This window comes from Chrysochloris asiatica, unplaced genomic scaffold, assembly GCF_000296735.1.
Source record: "Chrysochloris asiatica unplaced genomic scaffold, ChrAsi1.0 scaffold00144, whole genome shotgun sequence".
In the NCBI taxonomy this organism is placed as follows: domain Eukaryota; kingdom Metazoa; phylum Chordata; class Mammalia; order Afrosoricida; family Chrysochloridae; genus Chrysochloris; species Chrysochloris asiatica.
Window position 1 is genome coordinate 3,059,199 of NW_006408662.1, and position 5,312 is coordinate 3,064,510.

Below are 5,312 nucleotides of genomic sequence, written 5' to 3' on the forward strand. Positions count from 1 at the left end.
AGAGCCCCAGTTCTCCCACTTGAACTGCCCAACCACATACCTGTAACGGAACTGAGACAAAGCCCCTCTCCTGACATAGCCCACCTCAGCTTACTGATTCTTCACCTGCCAATGATGAAAGCTTTCATTACCCTAGAGTTGCCTGTGGGTTTTGCCTGTATAAACCTGGTCATTCTGGGCCTCAGCAGAGCAACTAATCTGACCCCGTAAAACTTGCTGCTTGCCTAACTTAAGTTGCTGGTATTCTCATTAGTGCATAGCAGCTAAAGGACGACTTGTGTTTGAGGTGGTTTCTCAGGTTCATTTAGTGTAACAACTACATAGTAAAAAAGTTGACTTTACCCAGGCCCTGAGCACACAAAGATGGAAGAGTTCTGCTGCTGGAAGATCTTTGGTTTAATTACGTTAGTGAGGGATTGATTGCATCCAGTCCTGCCTCAGATGTGGGAGCTGGGGCAGCCCCATGGAGAGGAGCCTTATCCAGTGAGCATCATCTCAGTCCCTTCTTGTAGAGTCTGTGTTGTGAGATCACATACGTTGATATATCTGAAGTCTTTGGTGCAGGGCCGGGGATGTGGTGGGAGCCTATGAAGTTGACAGTTGCGACTTGATCCCTGACACCTGCCTTTCCCAATTCTCCACTCCACGATTCCAGTCAGACATGGTGGGTTTTCCTCCTGCTAACCTTCCAGTCCTGAGGTGATGCTGTGGGTTAATGAGCTGGACTGCAAAATCAGTTTGAACTGCAAGGCTGGTGGTTCAAGCTCACCAGCCGCTCCTTGGAAACTCTATACAGGGTTGCTATGGGTTAGAAATGACTCAATGGCACTTAACAACAATTTCCTGTAACCAACTTCTGTATTTCTCTATTCTAGGGTGACAGGATTCTCTTCTTCCTTCTTTCATTTCTTCAGTCCTGAAAACCTGTCCTCTTAAAGCCAGACACAGCTACAATATCACCTGACCCACCTGTTAACTTAGTTTATAAACTTTGTTCTATTTTGCCAAACTATTTAATATTGCTGCTCTAGTTCTTCCTACTTTTCTTATTAGAAGAATTGTAATTTGCCTTCTTGCAAGGTATCAGCCACTTCAAAATTTCTAAGCTCAATCTTGTTAGAAAGCTTCAAACACTCTCTGAAAACTCATGTTTGATGGCAATATTAATTTGTCATCTATTTGACTTCTAGGCAGAGTCTTTATGGGTCTTATCACTGGTTGCATTTCTAAATATTATTCACACCCTTTTTCTTTCTTTTTTAAAAGACGAGGTCTTGGAGATGTTGTTGGTAAGGGCCCTCAAGTCAGCTCTGACTCATAATAACTCTGTGTAGGGCTTCCGAGGAGCAGCTGGTAGGTTTGAACTGCTGATCTTGTGGTTAGCAGTCCAGTGCTTATCCTACAGCACCGCACCAGGACTCCCACTGAATTGGATTCTACCATGGAACCATTGCCCTCTTCAACTTCCAAAACCTCATGTTGAATTTTTGAGTGGTTGGGGTAAGTTGTGGAAACGGAAGCCTGGCTCATGTCCTGAGATGTTAGGGTCCTGTCCTGGGCCCAGGCTGCACACTTGGCTGGACAGCTCCAGGGAGGCACTGTTCATGCAGAGCAGGATGGGAACGTCATCCCTTAGAACTGGGCGACTCTGCAACCCTGTCCACCTTCTGCCTCAACCTGAAGTGCTGCTGATATCGGGGTGAATTCAGATTAACATTATACAAGGAACCAAGGTGGGACGCTGGTTAAAAGCTCGGATGCTAATGAAAAGGTCATCAGTTCGAGCTCACCAGCTGCCCCTGGGGAGAAAGACATGACAGTCTGCTTCTGTGAAGAAGATGGCCTTGACGATCCTATGGGCAGTTCTAAATGGTCCCATAGTGCTGCTAGGAATTGGAATCAACTCAACAGCAGTTTTAATGCTACACAAATGGGCTAGGTACTTCCTGTGTGCTAGGAACTGTGGGAAATATGGAGCTAATGAAACATGCGTTTACAATCTTTCTCCAAGGAGTTTACAATCTACTGTGAAAGATAAACAAGTACACTTTAATATAGTCCCTTTTGCAAGTTCAAAAGCACATTTAATTCTTCTGTATAGTTGGTCTTTAGAAGAACTCTAGACTACAACAAAGCAAGAATCATCGCCCTCATTTAACAGATGAGGAATGGAGGACAAAGCTGTAGCAGCTTGTCTAGAAGCACACAGTGGGTTCTAGAGCTGAGATTAAACTTGAGGTGTTTAACAGATACAGACAAAAGGAGTAAGATAGAGTTTCAGCCCAAAAACTTAAGAGCTGGCAAACTGAATGCCAGAGGGCGCACCAAGTCGCCAGCACAGCAGGAGTGGAAGTATGGAGGAAGAAACCCATGAACAGTCACCAAGGGACCTGGTTGCCTATGTTGTTGTTGTTATGTGCCGTGAAGTCGGTTCTGACTCACAACGACTCTGTACAGGGTTTCCGAGGCTGTAAATCTTCACGGGAGCAGAAAGCCTCATCTTTCTCCTGTGGAACAGCTGATAGTTTCGAACTGCTGACCTTGCGGTTTGCAGCCCAGTAGGGAAGAAATAAGGAAAGAGAGTTGGAGAGGCTCAGGAACTTGAAGGTGAGTCTGCCCTTAATTCATTCATTAATCCACTGTTTTGGTTTAGTTCTCGAGGCGAGTAACACATTGTTTTTGTTGTTATTGTTAGGGTCACCAAGTCGGTTTTGACTCACAGCCTACATAGGGTTTCCAGGCAGCAACTGGTGGATTTGAACCACTGACCTCATAGTTTGCAGTCCAGTGCTTATCCTACAGCACCACACACTCTCCTTGAGGACTAAATGAAACTAGACCAAGCCCCTTGCCATCCATCGGATTTCTAACTCATGACCCCACATGGTCCAGAGTAAAGCTGCTCCGTACAGAGTGTTTTCTGGCTGTGATCTTGACTGCCAGTGCTTTCTTCTAGAGAGCTGCCGGGTGAATTTGAACAGCCAAATTTGGGGTTATCAGTTGAACATAAACCATTTGCAGTACCTTGAAAGCTACTCTTGTATTCTTTGTTGTCTTCCTTTAACCTAGCATGATGCTTGCCCTTTAATTGAAAGTGATTACAAATATTTATCTTTATTCACTATAATGAATAAGGAAGACCATAGAAGAATTGATGCTTTTGAGTTATGGTTTTGGAGGAGAATGTTGAAAGTGCCATGGACTGCCAAAAGAACAAACAGATCTGTGTTGGAAGAAGTGCAGCCAGAGTGCTCATTGGAGGCCAGGATGGCCAGACTTCGTCTCTCATACTTCGGACATATTGTCACTGGAGAAGAAGATCATGTTTGGTAAGGTGGAGGATCAGAGAAAAAGAGGAAGACTGCCCCCCCACCCCACCCCCTGCGAGATGGATTGGCTCAATGACGGCAGCAATGAGCTCAAACGTAGCAATAATTGTGAGGTTGGCGCAGGACCGGGCAGTATTTCGTTTTGTTGTGCATAGAGTCACCGAGTCGTTACGGACTTGATGGCACCTAACACACAGATTTACTTTCAATCTAAATAGACTTGACTGAAACCTAGCAACAGCAGCAACAACAACAAATATTTACTGTAGAAACGAAGGCGCAGCCAAGAGGATTATCAGGGAGAGCTTGAGTTGAGAGTGGAGAATGCGGGAACTAAGCCTAAACAGAGGCGATGGTGTTGTTTGGGGCCAGCTCCCTACGCATAGCAATGCTGGATAGGGTTTTGAAGGTTAGAAATCTTTAAGGTGGGGGTGGGGTGGGGCGGGCAGGATACCAGAGAATTGTGCATTTTGTTGCTCAAGAAGATAGCTCCTACTTTGACTGCAGTCAGTGGGGGAAAGACACCCAAAGTGCCCTGCAGACCTTGAGGCAGAGCTGTTTCTTTCCAGTTGCAGATGGAAGAGGGAAATTCCTGAGGTGGCACTATAGGATAAGCACTGGACTACAAGGTCTGTTTGAACCTCACAGTTGGCAGTTCAAGTCCAACAGCCACTCCTTAGAAATTCTAAACAGGGTTACCATGAGTTGAAACAACTCGACAACGGTACTCAACATCAACAACAGTACCTGTATGTTCAGAGTTCTGGTGGGGCGCTGCAGGATAAGTACTGGACTGCAAACCACAAGGTCAGCAGTTCAAACCCACCAGCCACTCCTCGGAAACCCTGGACAAAGCCGCTATGAGTTGCAATCAACTCGTTAGCACTTAACAACAACACCTATGTGGTATCCTCACATTGACAAAAGGGTGATTTGCTGTATCCTTAAGGGGCCCTGATGATGCTTTAGGATAAACACTGGACTGCAAACCACAAGGTCAGCAGTTCAAAGCCACCAGTTGCTCCTCAGGAGGAAGATGAAGGTATCAACTCCTGTAAAAACATATGGCCTCAGAAACCCTATATAGGGTTGGAATCAAGTAGATGGCACTGTATTTTCTCCCTCTTTAGCTAATTTCCTCCTCCCGCTTCAGGAATTTAATTCTGTGAAGTTCTCACCTTTACTTCTGAAAGCCAAAAAATGGATTAGAGCCGTTTGTTTGTACTTATCGCTGCATGTCTCAATTTGAGGGTGGCTTCACCAGGAAGGCTACGCTGACTGACTGCTGGCTGGAGTCAGCCCCTGCCTGAGGGTCCCAGGGCCTCTAAGCCCACCACATGCATACACGTCTCCTTATGCTCGCAGGTAGCTCCTCATTGAGGGAAGAATGGTTGGCATATGAAACATGCTTGTTTTCAAATCAAATTTTAGGTAAAATGCGATTGATTAATCAATCATACCAAATATGGTTAATCAATCAATTCCATTTTACCTAAAATAATGTCATTTATGAACTTGAATCTTCTACCTTTATTCATGCTCCTGGGTGGTATAAACAATTATTCTAACAGGTACAGTTCAGCTCAAGGTAAAGGATAATGAGGAAAATCCTTTAGAAACTGATGTTTCTCTTACTCTTGTAAAACAGAAAACCAAACAGTAGTGTGTTTGCTGCTAACTTTAAGGTTGGAGCTTTGAGACCTGGGAGAAAGGTCTGACTGTCTACTTATTTCTCCCCCAAAACAACATGTCATTCAAAAACCCTATGCAGCATGGTTCTACTCTGACATACATGTTTTCTATGGAGCACAGTTCTACTCTGACATACATGTTTTCTATGGAGCACAGTTCTACTCTGACATACATGTTTCCTATGGAGTATAGTTCTACCTGACATACATGTTTCCTATGCAGCACAGTTCTACTCTGACATACATGTTTCCTATGCAGCACGGTTCTACTCTGACATACATGTTTCCTATG